The sequence below is a fragment of the Rhinatrema bivittatum genome, chromosome 5, assembly GCF_901001135.1.
Source record: "Rhinatrema bivittatum chromosome 5, aRhiBiv1.1, whole genome shotgun sequence".
NCBI lineage: Eukaryota > Metazoa > Chordata > Amphibia > Gymnophiona > Rhinatrematidae > Rhinatrema > Rhinatrema bivittatum.
This window is the reverse complement of record NC_042619.1, coordinates 116,149,476-116,168,788: the sequence shown is the minus strand read 5'-3', so window position 1 is coordinate 116,168,788 and position 19,313 is coordinate 116,149,476. Positions and strand designations below refer to the sequence as shown.

Here is a 19,313-nt window from a genome sequence, read left to right as displayed (position 1 = left end):
CAAGTTCTAATTAATTGAGAGAGTTAAAACTAACTTGCATCATCCTTTGGCAAGCGCTACTGTTAGTAGACTCTATACACTAGTGAGCTTAGGCTGCTGCCTGTACCAACCCAGTATAAAGCACTGACTAGAGGCTGGTGCTATCAGGCTTAGAGTTGCCAGTTCGCTCCATTTGTTTTCAAGAAAGTTTGATCGGGTCCTAATTTCACCCCACTGAATGTATGAATGGACTTGTAGTTCGGATTACCACATTGATTACTGCTTTGAGATAAGATTTTTTTTTTTTTTCATTTTATTTATTTAATGACATTTATTACCTGCCCCTTCAGAAACAGTCTGGGGTAAACATGCATAAAAATCTTCCAGAACAAACCAAAAGGACAAAGGACTTGCTCCACCTCTTGAAAACAAGAGGTGGAGCAAGTAACTAAGCTCCAGCTACTGAAAAGCATCATTAAACAGATGGGCTTTCAGTTTCTTAAATTTGTTTAGAGTCCTGTCTGAGCCTCAGAGAGAGAGAATTCCAGAAGATGGGGGGCCAGATATAGAAAAGGAGTATTCAATCAGAGTCATTGATAGGTTGGCTACCTTAGGAGAGGGAATGTGTAAAAAACATGGCCAACTGGAGAGTGCACATTGGAGGGTGTGTTCTCAGGGTGGAGGTAATCAAAGCCGCACATTTTGGGTCGGCGCTAATTTCTTCCGGCACCGGGAAAGTGCACAGAAAAGCAGTAAAAACTGCTTTTCTGTGCACCCTCCGACTTAATATCATGGCGATATTAAGTCGGAGGTCCCGAAGAGCAAAAAAAAGTTTAAAAAAAAAAAAAATTGAATTCGGCCTGCGGCTGTCGGGCCGAAAACCAGACGCTCAATTTTGCCGGTGTCCGGTTTCCGAGCCGTGGCTGTCGGCGGGCTTGAGAACAGACGCCGGCAAAATTGAGCGTTGGCTGTCAAACCCGCTGACAGCTGCCGCTCCGGGCTAAAAGGAGGCGCTAGGGACGCGCTAGTGTCCCTAGCGCCTCCTTTTGCCCGATTCTACCGCACCACTTCATTTGCATACCGTATCGCGCGCACCGGCGAGTGGCCGTTCATCCGCTATCCCACGTTTTTACTGAATCGGCTTGCTAGTTTGTAAAATGAATTTTTTAAACTACTGTTTTGATCTGGGAGTCATGGTTAGTTTTTGATCTAAAGTGATGCTAAAGTTTTGAACCGTCTGTGAAATAGGAATTGTGACCTGCAAAGTGGAAAGTTTCGGGATTGGCAAAAACTGGATGATGGCCAAGGACAAGAGCTTCAATTATTTATTTATTTATTTATTTTCAGAGAGGCTATTGAGTAGCCAGGATTGAATGGAATGAAGCTGAGGATGCAGATTCAACGTTGGCAAGCCAAGAGGGGTGTAGAGGAGGAAAACTGTAAATCATCAGCATAGATTTTGTAATTGACACAGAGTTGCGGGTGGGTCAGGTCATTGTTAATGAGCAGCTGAGAGGGCAGAGCCTTGCGGGACTCCTGATGTGATTGGATGCCTTGATGAGGTTGTTCCATTTATATTAATCTGTTAAAAATGATTAGAGAGATCAGAAAACCATGTGATAACAGTTTCTGATACATGGAAGAGAAGAATAGAATGATACAAAGTATCAAAAGCTGAAAAGATATCCAGGAGAAGTAGCATATAAAGAGGCCCACTATCCAGAGAGGAGAGTAAGAGAGTCTCTGTGCTGTGATATTTACGAAAACCAAATTGGTGCTAGTCCAGGATAGGGGGCTCTTCAAAACATTCAGAAAGTTGACTTGAGTACAAGAGAATAATTGGCAAGGTCTGCTGGGTTTAGTGTGGAGATTTTTTAATACAGGGTTAACTGAGGCATATTTGAGATACATTGGCAGATAAGTTTGTAGTGGTAGCAGTATTACTCCTTGGAGAATTATGCGTGTAAAAAAAAAAAAAAAAATTCAGCATCAAAAAATTAAAACTTCTGTGCATACATTTTCTAAATTCTGCATATTTATTTGTCAAAATAAAATACTATTTTTTTTGCAAATTATTCTGCAGTTCAGTATAATCTAGTATTTTCATTTAAATAACAGTACAAAAACCAAAGAGCCTTCACATTTTTCTTACTTACAGGTCGATACTGTAAGGCCGCGGTAGAAACAGTGCGGCAGTGTCAGGCGCACCCTTCCTCCCCGCACGCACAGTTCTCTTCACTTAGTGCCCGATACTCTCTTCTAATTGCATGCAAATGCATGCCGCGGCTGTGAAGCCTTAGGCAAGCGTTAGGACCGCGCAACCCATTTTACTGTAGCCGGAATGGATGCCCGTGCGATTTCGGTAGTCACGTGACTTGCTACAGTCACGTGACTGCCGAAATCGCACGGGCATTCATTCCGGCGGGGGCCTTGCATTCAACCAGGCAGAGGCTCCCTCTGCCTGGATGAATGGCCGTGCAATTTCAGTGCTCAAGGCAGTCACGGCATGTGACTGCCTTGAGCGCTGAAATCGCACGGCCATTCCTTCACTGCCGTGCATTCATCCAGGCAGAGGGAGCTGGAGGCCGTTTTCGCCGCTGGCTCCCTCTGCCCGGATCCCGCCGCCCGTCTGAGACTATCGCGCGTCCACCCGCCCCCGCCGCCGCTTGGAATAGGCGCCCACCCGCCCGCGGCCTAGATTTTACACGCGACCACTCGCTCCCCGGCTCCCGCCGCCGCCCACCTGGACCCACGCGGCCCTCCGACAGGTATTTAAAAATTTTTATTTTTTTTTCTGACAGGTTTTATGTGTCCCACAGCATTACATTTTCTCGATCATCTCTGTATCACTTTTTTTTTTATTGTGTTTTATTGTGTTTCAGTATTTTAAGTGGTGTCGATGGGTTTGCTACAAGACTCTCAGTCCTAACTCCTACTAGGGGGAGGCGGTAAACTAGCACGTTAAGGCCGCGGCAAAACAGCGGGTTACTGAGGAGATATTAGCGCCCGTTACAGTATCGGAGGGGAATAGCTAATTCCTTCATTATACAGCTAATTCGTTCATTTACACATCATCTACATGCCGCGTGCGGAAAGGGTTATGAGTCTATTTTAGGAAGCGCTAAGGACGCGTGAAACTGGAGACTGTATCGCTGGATGGCCTTACTCGTCTGTATTGTGCGCTCCCAGCACGTTACAGACGGGAAATCTTTAACTGCACGTTACTGTATCGACCTGTTAGTGATTTTCTTCTGGAAGAAAGAGTATCAGTCTTCTTTGCGACTCTGAATGATTTTCAAAGTTTCACTAGAAATAGGAACACCAAACAATAAACTTTCAGGTAATATGATTAACTAGGGGTGGGAAGGGGGGGGGAGTGGCTTGGAGTTTAAATCTTTCAACAATCTGCAACAAGAATGTGACCTGCTGTCTGCACCTGCTCAAAGAAGATTTTCACCTTTTGCCTTAGGAGGCCAAGAAAAGGTGCTGTTATTCCCTGCTGCTCAGCTAAACAGGAACAACAGTGACCTGCCAGAGAAGAACAGAGCAGTATTTTTTTTGAAGTGAGTTTTGTTTTGTTCTGGTTGTTTTGGAATTCTTTTGCCATCAGTTCTTGCCTGCTCAGAAGAGAGATTTTTGGATACTTCTTGGGGCTTTTTACCACCAGGAGTGCAAACTTTTGTTTACCATCAGAGAGAGGGTGATCCAACCTCTATGAGGAGCCTATCTTCTAACATCTGGAGTGTTGGATCTTGCCAGTGCTTTGCACAGGGCTGGTGCAAGGGTCTGTAATGCCCTAGGCAGACCCATGTGTTATTTGTGATAATTGTGGGTGGATCCTTGGTCCGGTGGCAGATGACCACGCCCATGGGGAAAGTTCTCGAGAGGGGCCACTGGTCAGGCTCAGAGTTGGGAGACAGACACACACTAGTTCTTTTATTAAACTGTATAGTGAACCACCAGAGGTGGCAGTAGTGAGCTGGAAGAGCCCGGCTGGGCTGTAGTCCCTCAGGCACTGGAACAGCGATCCCAGGATGGCTGAGCTGTAGAGAAACTGAATATAGTGAGTAGGCAGGGTATGCAGAGTTCAGGAACAGAACCTGGAAGGTAACACTCACACAATAGTCTCTTGAAGCAGCCCAGAGGCTGGAATGAAGTAGGCTCTCGAGGAGCGAGTACCTGGTTCCAGGGAAAGCTCTGAGAGAGATGGTAACTCACTGGTGTTGTAGGCAGCGGTGACTTCCTGGCAGAAGTAGTATTCGTTAGCAGGTCCGGGAATGTGGGCCCTCGAGGAGCGAGTACCGGTTCTAGACTGTGACCTGAAAGGCAAAAGAGAAAGCGAGGCCCCGAGGAGCGGGTACCTCTGGTAAAGTTCGAGGAGGCAGAGTAGCAAGGTATGCAGAGAGCGAATCCCATCCGCAGCGATACCTGGAGGAAGCCCTTGCAAACTCAAATAGCTAGCAAAAGCGAAGACCTTAAGTATCCGGTGAGGATGACGTCATCTCAGGGGAACGCCCCTGAGGTTCGCGCCACAGCTGGTACTTGAGTCGGGGCTGCGCGTGCGCCCTTAGGCTTCAGGAGAACATGGCGGAAGGCAGCGTCTAGCCGGTCCGGGGATGCTGGAGGAGGTCGGCAAGATGATGCCGCGGCAGCCAAACTTCCATCAACCAAAGAGGGAGTCACAAAAGAGGTAAGGTGGGCGGAGTGGAGCGGCGATGGTCGCAACACCATGTTACACCGCCTGACCCTCCCTGAGTTGAAAGTGCCCCTCTTACAGTGGTAGATATGTATAGAGTCATGTTCTCTCGCTCTGCGACTGCTGTCCATCATTCTCCCTACCCGGATTTCCACACTAGTGCAGCAAGGGTGTAACCATAGCTGCGCTGCCTCCTGCAAGCCAAGCTGCCTTCCATGTTCTTCTGGGCATCATCCTCTTCGGCATACTCGAGGAGTCATTATTGATTATTGCCACGATCCTGCCTGCGATAGCATTCAGAGCGGCAGTGTGGCCTGGGTTCTGCAAGATGAAGAGGGAAATCTGTGGAAATCCGCAGTAATGCAGAATTCCCCCCAGGACTAGGATATGGAGCAATATCATCATAACATTTCAACAGCGCAGTGGCACAGGGGTCGACTGAATAAGAAGAACAATTCATGGTGCATATGAACCCGACAGACAAAAGTGGCTGAAGTTCTGTGGGAGATTTTGCTTTTCTCTGGTTTAGCACAAACAAATGAGTGGAATACATTTTCATTCAGCTGCCCTAGCTATGTAACCTGACCCTGGGGCATGATGGCTGATAGCATCCCACTGATACTGCTCTCCCATGCTTTATTTTAAAATGTTTACTACCATATTGGAGGATTCTTCCCTAAAAAATTGTCTACTTTGGAGCTCGTGGTAATTTTTTTTTTAATCTGATTAAGCTAGGGGTGGCCCACATGTGGCTCTTTGCAAGATTCTGGGTGTTTCTTGCAGCTGGCCTGAAACTGCCTTTTAAATTCTTCCCCACTGTTTTTGCCCCAGTGAACAGAGCTAGAGCATGGAGATCCCTCCCCCCCCATCTCACTTCTCAGCAGCCTGCCCACAGTGATGAAAGTTAGGGCTTACAACTTCCACCTCGCAAGCTGGCTGCCATGAAGGGAGAGTATCGCCACGTTTGGAAGTGCAAGCTCCCTTGCTGGCCTATTTCCTCCACTCCTGACTCTTTTATTTATTGATTGTTTTCAGTGCGCCAGTCTCTTGATCTTAGCAGTTGTCTTAGCCACAACGTTTCTGCACTCCCGTGACTCTCTTAATCTTGCTGTTTCCAGCGGTTCCGCACAAGTGAAGGAGAAACTACCCACTCTGGGACTCATCTGCTCCACTGCCTCTGTCTGATCCTGGAGTTCCTTAGGTAGGCACAAGCAAAGTCAGCCAGTTGAGGAGGGAGAGGAAGGGGTGAAAAGAGGGAGATTGAGAGAAAATTGGGGGAAATGGGGAGAGAAACAGAGAAAGCAACACAGGGAGTAAGAAAGATAGAGACCTGATTGATGTAAGGGGACACAAGGGAAATTGAATCTGACTCAAGGGCTGCCCTGAACTCCCAACTCCAGAGCAGTGAAGTGAGCTGGACTTGGGAGGCCTTAGGTATATCGCCTCCTTGTAGCCTCAACAGCCCACCCAGACCCTACCCTCATGGGGTCTTGACCACTAGTGTAAGTAAAACTTTTTTCTTTTTAAACTTATTCACTGCAGGCTGGAGGGAGAGAAGAGTTGGTGCGAGTGGGTCAGTGAGTCCGTGAGCACATGAATGAGTGTGAGAGAGAGTGCGGGTGAATCTGAAAGCATGTAAGAGAATGAGAATTATGGTAAGTTGCTGAAGCAAATTAAGATAGGCCTAAGAAATTGGAAAGATAAGGTAATCTCTTAGGATTAGAGAAATTAAAATGCTGATTCTACCTCGGCTTTTTGTTTGGTTTTTTTCTCTCAGCTCCCTATCTTGCTCCTTCATTTATTATTTTCATATTTTAAAAACTTATCTTTGGAAAGTTCTTTGTAAGGAGAGGAGAGACTGTGTGGTTATAACACATTTAGTTTCCTCTGAGTAAACAGGTAGAATTGTGAGTGCAAGTAATTACGTGAGAATGAGAGAGTGAGCATAAGAGTCAGTATGCATTTCTGTGTGTGAATATGAGAGAGTTTGTGTGAGAAAAAAATATATGTATGTTTATGAGAGAGGAGAAAGTTTGTATACCCCGCCATCTACTAATCCTCGCAATTTCAGGGTGTTTGGAAATCAAAAGTTCCCAGGTATGGAGAATGGGGGATTTTTAAATCTTAATTAGTTTTAATTATTTGGTGGTATTTGATGTGTCTGATGTTTTGAAATATTGTTGTTTTGGGAAATATTTAAAAAAATCTATGTGAATTTTTAATTATTAGATGTTATATTGATCAGCTTTTCTGACATATTCTATTTATTAGTATTGTTTTACTATTACAAATGTTTTTTATATTTCTTGTTTTATTTGTTTTATAAGGAACAGTGATGTTTCTGTATTACCATTTTGATTTGTATAATAGTCTGGCTGCTTGTGATTTCCAGTTCAGATTTTGCCTGCACATTTGTATTTATATTTTGTTGTCTTTTTAGGGTCTGTCTGTGCTTTACATATGAGTAGTATTCTGCTAGCCCCTGAGAGAAAAGTATATGTGTGAGTGTGTCTCTTTGTGCCTGCGAGAAAGACTGGCGGGGGATATATATAGAGAGGAAGAGTTGGCCTTTTCTTGTGGACAAGGGGCTATCCTATCTCCCTTCCTACACACAGAGCCAAAGCTTCTAGGGGGTATAAAGTAAGGTATGTTTTAGACTTGTGTAATTTTTGTAGTTATTTGTGATTTTGAAAATTGAAAGTCTTCATATAAATGTGCATGCAGAAAGTTTCACCTATGTGGGAGTAGGGGCAGCTTCCTGCACATATATTCGTGCATGTACCTGCATAACCTGGGAATTGTTAAAGCAGATTTATGCACGTAAGTCCACTTTGAAAATTTGGGCTAAGCTACAAAGTACCTGCAGACTTCAACCCTACCCAAGAGGCTAAAATCTTCCCTCTCTATCTCTAATGAATATTTGAATTTAAAGACTATATAGGGATTGGTGAAATAGTGTGGGTGTGTTAGAAGATCAGTGTGGTATTTTACCAGGAATACTGCTGGATTGGCATACAGGTTAGTAATTGGTAAAAAGAAGCAATATTCAATATGTAGTTATCTGTGTGAATGTGATTAAATATTGTAAGCCATTACTGCTTCTTATTTAGGCTTGTAACAGTTGTACTAATTTTTCCTTTGATGTATTGAATACACCAGGGATGGCCAACATCTTTGGAGTAGAAACTGTGGCAAGCAAGAGAAATCCGTTCTGTACCACTGACCATTTTCTCTGCCTACTGTATGCTGTGATCATCCCTCTTCCCAGCAGCCAGTTGTGGGAGGAAGATGTAAGTTTACAGCTACTGAGGAGGAGGAAGATTGCAGTGGTCAGGAACTGCCTGCCTTCATCTGCATCCCCCCCCCCCCCCCAACAAAAAAATTGCCAAAGACTAGATCTGGCTGGGCTGCTGCACAGTCCTTTCTGTGGCGGCTGAAGATGAGGCCCTGAGAGGCTGGCTGCATGTGTGTGTGAGGGAATGGCTGTGTGTGTGTACCCGTGTGTGAGGAAATAAGATTTGTGTGACCCCTGTCTTCCCCCAATCCACAAGTAATTCAGGGTGCCTGGATATCAAAAGAATCCCAGGTATGGGGGAATAGGAGATTTTTAAATTCTTATTAGTTTTAATTTTTGGGTGATGTTTGATGTGTCTGCTGTTTGAAATATTTTATTGGTGTTTGGGGAAATAATTAAAAACTCACATAGTTGTTTTAATATCGATGTTCTATTTGTCAGCTGTTTTGAAATATTTATTCTTGTTAATATAAAATCATATTATGAACTATTTTGTTTCTTGATTTTATTTGATCTTTTATGAATGTTTTTATTTCTCTTTGTTACACTGCACAACACAGTTAGGCTTGTTGTGTTTACTTTATGGTCTTTTGTTTTATATTTGGTGAGGGTGTGTGAGGTATTCTGATAGTACAGGGGTAGCCAACCAGCATCTTGTGAGCTTTAAGCCCTGGCCGTGGCACCAGTGAGTCTCTTAGAGAGTGTGGGTGCTAGGAAAGGGAGGGGGCTTCTGCAGGCTATGGAAGGGCTGGCAGCAAGCAAGAAGTTTTTTATAATGTGGCAGTACTGGGGTAGGGGGGCACTCACTGAGTGAGCACATGAGCAGCTGTACAACAGCAGAATGATTGTGTGTCTGTGTCAGATGAGCGAGAGAGTGTGTATGTCTGTGTCAGAGCAAGAAAGTGTGTGTGTGTTTGTGTCTTTGTATCTGAATGAGAGAGAATGTGTGTGGGGTAGTCGTTTCTCGCCTGCCCGTGACTCTCTGCCTTTGTGCATACATGGGAGTTAGTAAATATATCGGAACTGTTTTCTTTATCTGTAGCAAATTTTCAGTGTCCTTTCATATAACAGTAGTTTTATGGTGTATCATCTACTATGTTACTATTTTATTGTTCAGTGTTCTTCTGTATGTTGAAACCATGTTTGCATGTTGTGCTGCCATCTGCTGGTTGCAGGCAAACTGAATCCCCATTCTGTGTTCTTAATTTGTAATCGCTGCTTTGATTTGGCAAGCCAGAAATCAGTTCTGGGAGATTTGTTTTGGGGTGTGAAAATTCTCCATTTTCTATCAGCAAGACTTAGAAAATGCCTAAAGCCCCGTTTATCTGTCTGCCCCGGAGCCTGCAGAATGTATTACTTTTTTACCTTCATAAATTCAGCTGAAGTACTCCAGGAAGGTCTTTTCATAGCTGTAATAGTTCAGGAACTCTGTGATCATTATTCTTAGATCCATTTCATTGTCCAGTTGTTGTTTTCCGCACATGTTTTAGAAGTTAAGAAGTGAGTGTAGTGCCCTGTAAACTGGATCACAAAAACACACTAAGAAAATTACACTTGATTGTCTCATGTGAAAATATGAAAAGCTATATTTTCAGTATAATATATGCACAAACAGATTCTTACAAGGACGTCTTGACAATAACAAACAGCACAATAAGCGTGTAAACATCTTTCCCCCAGTTAACAGGGAAAATGATATTCAGTAGTCTAGCAAAAGCTACCACTTTTCTGGATGAGCACCCTCTTATCCCAGCTGAACGCAAATGTTATTTCGGGGGAGGGCTGAAATGGTACCGGAGATTATTTTTTCATTGTGGAGACTGGCCTTGCTGAAGTGCAGTTCAGCTCGCGGCAGAGAATCTGCCCATCCTACCAGGTGCTAAGGTCTTATCCCTATGTCTGGACATGCAGTGTGCAGTTTTCTTCATCTACTAGCCCTCCTGAAATAATGCCAAACTAACTAATAAGGAAAACTACTAAGTGTGTTAGGTCTCTCTGATATGGTGGATGTGTTGTGGTTACTCACTGCCTCTAATCTCCATTTTGTCCATTCTCACTCGCATATGGAATCATTAGCCTTGCACTTCTAAATAAAACGCATTCTGTTGGACTCCAGAATAATAACAAACAAATAGCATAAATATCACCAGTGTCATGTAAAATAAAAGTAATCATATAGCAAGGAAACACTACTGTAATAGGGAATGTGTGTGCCTCAAAAGCTAAAAGTGCATTTGTATCCATAAGGACTGTAAAACATATATCCAGTTTATAGTGTCTATAACTAAATCTGGGCAGTTGCCAGGTATTTTCTAGTTCTGAGCACTGGCAAGCAGAGCTGCTTGGCTCTACTCTTCACGGACCAGCTTTAACTCTCTAACTACCTGCTGGCTCTAATTGTTATTCTTTTAATTAGGTCTTGTCTCCATCTTGAACTCCCTATTTCTCTGTCTGTGACTCTGAAGTTTCCAGCTTCCTAGACTAAAAGGGAAGGCATTGGGCTGTAAAGGGGGTTATCTATCAGCCCAGTATCCTGTCATTTCTTCTATATGATTTAAGCAATACTTTGTGCCCCTTACCTTTTTTGGCAAAAATATTCAGTACTTTCCACAAGCTATGTGCTGCCTTTGTACTATACTTTCCCTTCACCATCCTCTTTCTCCGTATTTCAGCTTAAAACTAACTTCTGATCACATTGGGGTGGAGCTGCAAAACAGTAAGCTTTTTTTTTTTTTTTCCCATGACTATATGAATCATTATAGAGGAAATGCTTCTGTAAAAGCTATCCCTTACTACTTGATACAGTGAGGCTGTCTTCATGTACCAAGTTGAATCAAGATTTGGCTATCTGTATAGTTGTACACAGTGATGTGCACTGAGGACAGAATATTTAGAATATTCAGTAAGGAAAATTCACAACTCTCTTTTCAGTCTCCCACCCCAACTATTTGCAGCTTTTGTTACGGGTTTCCTATTTAAGTAGGTACACTTCTCCTGCAGAAGGCCATTTTTTCTTTTTAGAGACTACAGTATCTTTATTGTAAGTCATTGTGAGCTCAGATTTGGAAAAGGTGAATAACTAAATGCAAAATCCAGAATATCTTGCACCTTTTAGATTTCTATGAGCAAGTGGGTGGTTCCCCAGCTTACTTGCTTTAGTTGGGGCTTCAGGTTGCATAAAGCACCACATAAAGTTAATATCATTTAGACTTAATAGTGAGTGCCAAGTTTAGGATTGGCCAGAAAGCCTTTAGTGCAATCAGATTTCTCTAATCTTAAATGGTGTATCTTTTGCCCAAAGTGCTTTTTTTTTTTTTTCCTGCAACTTCAGGCAGGGAACAAAAATCTGCAGAACGTGGGACTTTTGTCCCTAAAGCAAAAGTTAAGAATTAAGTTAGTCCCATAGAGCTTTTTACACAAGTTTTTCTGTGGATTTTTTTTTTTCACCTTCCAGAAATTGCAGGAAGCTAACACTTTGGGTAATAAGATGTACTATTCTAAAACTGTGAAAGCAAAGTGACTTGCAAGACTAGACTCTTTTTGTTTTCTGCTGTACCTTTGCCTGAAACTAAAAATGGAAAACAAGTCATTAGCCCTCTAGCTAAACCAAGGGCCAGATTTAAACCACTTACTATGATAGATTTTGTGAATTTTACAGTGTTGCTGCGAAGTCACCAAAGTCTCTAAAAGTAACAGGAACAAATAAGTCTGAAAGTCTTGAATGCTATGTACATATGGATACCCATAAGCCCTGCAGTGCCTTACAGTTGTCAAGCTGCGGACTTCTGGTGAGGCAGGCAGGCTGAGAGGTCACTCTTCAGGAGGTTCCTGTAGGGTTTGACTTTACCAGAGTCTTCTTAAGGCTGAGACACAACCAACTCTCTTTTGTGTTTACTTCTGATCTTCATAAATACTACTTAAGAACATAAGAAATTGCCATGCTGGGTCAGACCAAGGGTCTATCAAGTCCAGCATCTTGTTTCCAACAGAGGCCAAAACCAGGCCACAAGAACCTGGCAATTACCCAAACACTAAGAAGAACCCATGCTACTGATGCAATTAATAGCAGTGGCTATTCCCTAAGTATAATTGATTAATAGCCATTAATGGACTTCTCCTCCAACTTTGGAAACAGTAGTCTTGCCTTTATGCGATGAAATAGTCAACAAAATTGACTACTGCGGGGGGGGGGGGGGAAAAAAGCAGAATTACGGAATCTAAGATGGCATCTAAAGCAGAAAATGCATTATGTGACATCAAAGAAGAGTTAATTGACCAAATCTCAAAACTGTTTCTGCTGTGTTAGAAGAGAGGCTGAGTAAGCTCAAAATTACTTGACAAAATATGGAAATGTTTTGAATGCCTTGCAGTCAAAATAATAAATTTGGACCAGCGAGTTACTGCACAAGAAATTTTAACAGGAAACTTTAGAGTACAAATTGAGGCCTTGTGGAAAGAGAATGCTACTCTTATGGAAAGAAAGTATAGAGAAGGGTGACCAAAATGATAAAAGGGCTGGATCAGCTCCCATATGAGGAAAGGCTGAAGAGGTTAGGACTGTTCAGCTTGGAGAAGAGATGGCTGAGGGGAGGATATGATAGAGGTCTTTAAAATCATCAGAGGTCTTGAACGAGTAGATATGAATCGGTTATTTACACATTCGGATAATAGGACTAGGGGGCATTCCATGGAGTTAGCAAGTAGCACATTTAAGACTAATCAGAGAAAATTCTTTTTCACTCCATGTACAATTAAGCTCTGGAATTTGTTGCGAGAGGATGTGGTCAGTGTAGCCGGGTTCAAAAAAGGTTTGGATAAGTTCTTGGAGGAGAAGTCCATTAACTGCTATTGATCAAGTTGACTTAGGGAATGACCTCTGCTATTACTGGCATCAGTAGCATGGGATCTTCTTAGTGTTTGGGCACTTGCCAGGTTCTTGTAACCTGGTTTGGCCTTTGTTGGAAACAGGATGCTGGACTTGATGAACCCTTGGTCTGACCCAGTATGGCAATTTCCTATGATTCAAAGACCAGGAAAACTGAGGGAGAAGGAATGATATATACATAATAGGCCTTCCCAAATCAGTAAACAACTCTGAATTAATATAGCTAGAGGAAGTGTGACTTCCAGAATGTTTAGGCCTTTCCTTGGAAACAGAACCCATAATCATGGAACGTGCCCACAGGATGGGAATTGACATGACAGTTCAGTTCATCCATGGCTTGTCATCGCAAGGATTCTGAATTGTATGGATAAAACGAAAAAATGGATGGCATATAATAGACTATGAAAGTAACAATTTTTTTTTATAATTTGACTATTCGATCAGTCTCCAGGAATCGCAAGGTGTTGAGCCCTATCTGCTCCAAATTACTCTGCAAGAGCATTAAATTTGCTCTGTTTCCGGCAAAGTTGAAAGTGATATATAAAGGGAAAACTATTTGCTTTTACTCGGAAGAACAAATGGATAAATCTATGAAGGAATTACATTAATATTCAACTGATGCTATTACTTATGGGAACGGGTCAAGCTGGACTGTTTATAATTTTTTTTTTTTTAAGTTCCTCTTCTCTTTGCCATGATGGTTTATGTGTAAACTACTCCTGCTTCAGACTTGAAAGAAATGTAACTTTGTCACTACGGTTTGCAGTGGAGGCCATTTTGGGGATTTACTATGAGCTATAGATGTCACTTACAAAATCACTGGAGCCAACTACTTTACTATTAATAGTGATTTGCATTATATTTTATTACCAGTGGCAACCTACATATCTTTCTACTTTATATGTTTGGTTTTTAATCAAGGTTAGTAAATAACTGTAAGCCTTAGACATATTTTAAAATTGAGACAAGCAAGGGAAGGCTTGTAGAATACAGAAAATCTCAAGCCTTTGTGGAATTCTGTAGAAAGTTGTGCTCTGCAAAAGAGATTTCTGATGTGGCCATTGCTTTGAGGAAATTCGTCTACCTCAATTATTAGACAATCAGAAAAATGGATGGATTCCTCACTTACTAAGGCAAACGTCGATACTGTTTTAAATTTGAAATTACTAAAGGTTGCTGCTTGGATGGCTTGGACCCTGACTTTTATAAAATCTTGCATGAAACTGTCTCTGGCCCATTATTACAAATGTTTAATTGTTGCCTTCATAAAGGACCTTTTCCTATGGAAACTATTTAAGCTATAATTATGGTATTTTAAAGAAAAGGAAGGATATTTTGTAGCCTGAATCACATTGCCCTATCTCGCTGATAAATAAGATGTAGTTTGGCCTCAATATTAGCCAGAAGGCTTACTTTGGTAGTTCCATCTCTTGTTATAGCAGATCAAATGGGGTTTATAAAGGGGTTATATGGGATTGCCAGTATTCATAGAAGCTTTATGGTGGCCACATTCTGCAAATAAAAATGGAGTGATTAGTAGTTTAGATTTGGAAAAAGCATTTGATGGATACAATAGAAATGTTTTAGGTATAATGCAAATCTGGTCTCACATATTCATTTGTGAAATGGATCCGCTTGCTGTACGAATGCCCCCAAGCAAAGATGATCATGAATTGCTAGGTTTCTGATCCCATTGATTTGCAGAGTGGCAGCAGACAAGATTGTCCTCTGTCTCCTTTATTATACATTGAAACTCTTGCTATTAAAAACAGGACCACTCTGGAGATTTGGGGTTTTATATTGGGTAGACCATGTTACAAACTATGCCTGTTTGCTGATGACATAATACTTTTTTGAGAAATCTATTGGCCTCTTTAAAATTGAGAATTTTTGAAGTTTTTTCAGGCCTTAAGATTAATTATAGGTCAGAAGTCTTGCTTTTACTAGCTAAAACACAGGGGAATTAAATGTGGATTTTCCCTCTGCACTGGGTTACCTTTTTATATCTAAATTATCTGGATAAAATTTTCCACAGAACAGATCTATTTTTTGTTTTTTATAAACTGAATATCATAGCACTACTTAATAATACACAGGAGCAAATAATTAGTTGGTCAGAGTTGGCACTCTCACTTTTTGGTATATGTGCCTGTCTTAAGATAGCATTGTTATCCAAATTATTATATAAACTTCAGATGCTTCCAATATGGCTCATTAATCAAGATGTTAAAAAAAACAAACTTCGGTCTATGGTGATACAGTTTTTATTTGGAGATGTAAAGGAGCAAGAATTGGGTACAAGAGGCGTAACAAATTTGGTGAGTCAAATGTGCTAGATTTTTATTTTTATAATGTAGCATGTCAAATGCTTTATTTTTTTAATAAATTTTGCACTCCCAATTGGGTTGAATCCATATGTCATTCCTTTTTCACTGATGGGAATAGTGCATACCGAAGATGTTTTGATCCCTGATCTTCTGATATCACGGCCCATATTAAGACCTGTAGTGTTAGCATGGAGATTTTTATGCAGTTTCACCATCTCCACTTTCCTTTCTTTGGCAGGTAATCTTGGGTTTAAATTGGGGCTGCATAGCTCAATCTTTCAAGAATGGAAGACAAAAGGGATAACTGAGATATCTAATCTTAATTTCAGTATTCAAAATACAATCTTATGCTTTTGATCAATTTCAAAGCATGACTTACCTCATAATCAATCATTTTGCATATTTACAAGTAAGGCACTATATAAACATATTAGTCTGCCTTCTTCGCTATTCCATGCTAATTCATTAGAGGATATAATTTGGTCTGTTAGTCTCTGGCATAACTCTTTTCTACTGGTGTAAACTTCAGTTCTCAAAATCGATGCAGGAATTACTCTTGCATTTATGGCAATTCTGGACAAACTAGATAAGATTCTGATACTAAAATATCTGATATGTGTTGATATTGTATATAAAGCATCTATTCATTCTAAATATCAAGAAATGCAATATAAACTTTTGGTTCACTGCTATATATATACCGTAAAAACACTTAAGGTAGGTATTACAAACTGTACTCCCTGTAATAAATGCCATGTGGAAGATGGTACTCTTGTTAATATTTTTGCCTTATGTAACAAACTATTTAATTCTTGGAAGAAATTTTAATATCTATTGGAAAGGTAACAACAATTGAACCATCATTCACTGGTAAATGCTTGTCACTAGGATCTTGCTATAAGGCCACTACCTTATCTAAGGGATATATCAAATTTTACTCGGATTGCTATTCTGTTGACTAAATTTTGTATTTCAAAGTTTGGATTAAGGATGTTCCCCCTCCTATTACTATTTGTCACCAGAAGGTGGTAGATTGGATGCAATTAGATGTGTTGTATACATGTAAGAGAGTTGCTTATGATTATATAAAAGCCTAGGAATCCTTTTATAATATACTTCCAACAGTCATTCCACAACACAGCTAACTGTTATGACTGTGGCGGGATATCGATGTCCCAGAGGAAGAGGGCTTGGAAGATGAAGAAACTTTCTTGTAGATCAATGAAAAGCTGGAGTCACCCCTCATCTCAGAGCAGGGCTTCCATGGGCTCCCTCCATGCAGAGTTGAGCAAGGATTCCTTATATAAAGCTCCCCCTTCAGTGGCACAGATTCCAAGATCTGCCACTCCACTGGAATCGAGCAAAGTGTGAAAGTGTTGTGAACAAGGGTCGATGAGTCTTTCCTCGGGCTTGTCGATGCATAAGAGAAAAAAGCACCATGCATTCGAACCAATGGCATACTCAGTGCCACAGAAGTTGAGGTCAGGATCAGTTCCATTGATGCACCCAGTGCTGTTGACGCTTCGGGCCCTACTTCTCCTGTTGCACTAGTCCTTGATTTAGCTGATGCAGCTATTCATGCCGACACATTCTGCCTCCAATCCATTGATTCTCCACACCCTGGCATAATTAGAACACCAGTTCCTTGTCCTGTAGATGTACAACATTTGAAGTGGAAATGGTCATTGAGGGGCGTTGAGGGCGATTAACTGCTCTTACCTTCCTCCATTTCAGTGTCCTTATCTCCGTCCCATTTCCTCAAGCAAGGACTTTGTTTGGAGATGTCAGATCTAATATACTCTTTGGTGCCTCTAGTCTCCATGCATCCACTAGTTGACTCAGGTTGGGCTCCCTTCTGGAGACCATTAGGTACTTCTGAAGAAGATGAACCAATACTGGTCTCAGAAAAGGATGTCTCTTCCTCAACTCCTGGTCAGAGGATACAGCAGCCCATAGACCAGGTAACGGGATTGGTGAAGGCTTTCTTTGCCTTCCTGTCAGTAAGTGACAAGGAGTGGGTACCCTTCAGCCTCTCCTGTCCAGAATAACAGATTTGTTCCCTCAAAGGGGCGTCCTTCTCGACTCCATTCCTCAGGAGCTCCAATTAAAAGTCATAGTGGTGGGATCTAGCCCCCATCCATCTCTTTTTGCAGAGGAATCTAGCCAGTCTGAGGAAGGAGCATGGGACACCACACTGGGACATTCCCTGGGAATATTGCCTTCCAAGACAACCGAGATCTCTGCTGCAGTCACGTTCATCATCATTGGGGTCATGGGTTGGTGTCCCTTCACCTCTCAGTTCTGAAGAAGGGTTTTCAAGGATTCCTTCAGACCCCCTACCTGATCTGCTGGAGCATTCTTAGAAACATAGAAACATGATGGTAGAAAAAGACCATCTGGCTCTTCCAGTCTGCCCATCTGTCCAATTAGTTTAGCATAATTCTCATCATTCTTTGCCATCATTCTGGAAGACCTCTTGCACTCTTAAGCTGGGGAAAGTGATGGGGGTTAACATCCATAAGGCAAAGACCCTGCACTGATGTCTTTGGACTTTTCCTGTTTCTGGAAACTCCATTTGAGCTTGTTCATGTGAACCAACAGGTTTTACAATCAAGAATGTGGGAGAATAATCCTTTCCCTTGGTAGCCAGGAAACTAGATCTAAAATATAGAGAACAACAAACCTCAGGGTCTGGAGTAATTCAGCTACCACATCAGTCAATGATAGTGGAGTCGGTGTTAAGATAAAACATAGACTATTCTAGTCTTCTTATCATCTCACCCTAGACTGTTAGAGATAATTTTGGGGAAAAAGGTCTTCCAGAGTTTGATGCTGAATGCCCATATTGCAGTCCACCAATTCTACCTGGTGCAATTCTTACACAATTGTATTGGCAAGCTAAAACCTCTGATAGTTTTTCTATTCTCTATCCAGCGACTGTCACCACGCTCTTCTGGATGCGGAGCAGTGTGAACGGCATATGAATAATTTGATACTTCAGTGAGATCTGCAGCGGCCATTGAAGCACACCGGATGGCTTGGTTGAAAGACAACAGCTTGCATGAAGATGTTCATGTCAAGCTGGTGACATGCCCTGTTTGAGGGACAACTTCTTTGGAGACCAGGTCAGGGAAACAGTTACCCAAATTAAGGAGCAGTATGCTGCCATCCAATCCTTTTTTTTGACAGAACCTGAACAACTGTCTTCTAGGCGTCCTTCACTTTTAAACACTCTTTCTTCCAGAGATGCCCCTTTCGCCAGTTTCAGGTTTATCATGTACCACCTGCACTTCCACGGCTAAAGCTTCTGGATTGTGGACTTCTGCATCTGTGTAAGAGACAACATTGCAATGGGCCCAGCCTAAGCCTGGGCCTAGAATTTGATGGGACTCAACCATTGGTCCACAACCCCTCTAGTTGGGAGGAGGATTCACTTTTTTTTTCTGGAAGAATGGTGGAAAATTACAAAGTAATTTGAGTCCTTAGAATTGTGGTTGTTTGCATTTCTCCCATCCTCTAGCGCTGCACCATTGTTTGACCTTTAATCTAACTTGACCCAGCTCAATGGTGAGATAGTCTCTTCTCAGCCAGCGGGCATAGAGCAGATACACTTTACCCAAGAAGAACTTGGCAAGGGACTCTACGCCTATTTTATCACCAAGAAGTCAGGGGGATTGAGACCCATCCTAGATTTACGAAAACTGAACAAGAGCCTGTTATGGGAGAAGTTCAAAATGAACTCCCTCCACATCATCCTGACCTTCATTCAAGCAGAAGACTGGATGTGTGTCCTGCATGTGAAAGATACGTATAATCACATACCCATACATCACTCCTCAGTTTCCTAGTGGATTCCTCTCTCTGCCAATACAAGTTTCTTCCTTTTCGGGCTCTCTGTGGCCTCGGGGGTGGGGGGGTCTTCCCAAAATGTCTGGCTGTAGCAGTGGTATAGCTTTGCCAGAGAATTTGTGCCTTTCCTTACCTGAATGACTGGTTAGTGACAGGGACTTCAGTCGCTAGGCTTCATTATCAAGTTCACCATGTTGAACCTTCTTCTATCCAAAGAATCAAGTTACTTGGTCCATGGATAGACTCCTTGGAGAAGAGAACATTTGTCCTGTAAGAACAGGA

At 42.0% G+C, this 19,313-nt stretch overlaps 1 protein-coding gene across 2 annotated transcripts in view; it reads left to right on the top strand.

The window, feature by feature from the left end:
• Positions 1–19,313, top strand: part of MRPS31 (mitochondrial ribosomal protein S31) — a 186,574-nt gene that overhangs the window by 6,224 nt on the left and 161,037 nt on the right. The window lies entirely within an intron of this gene.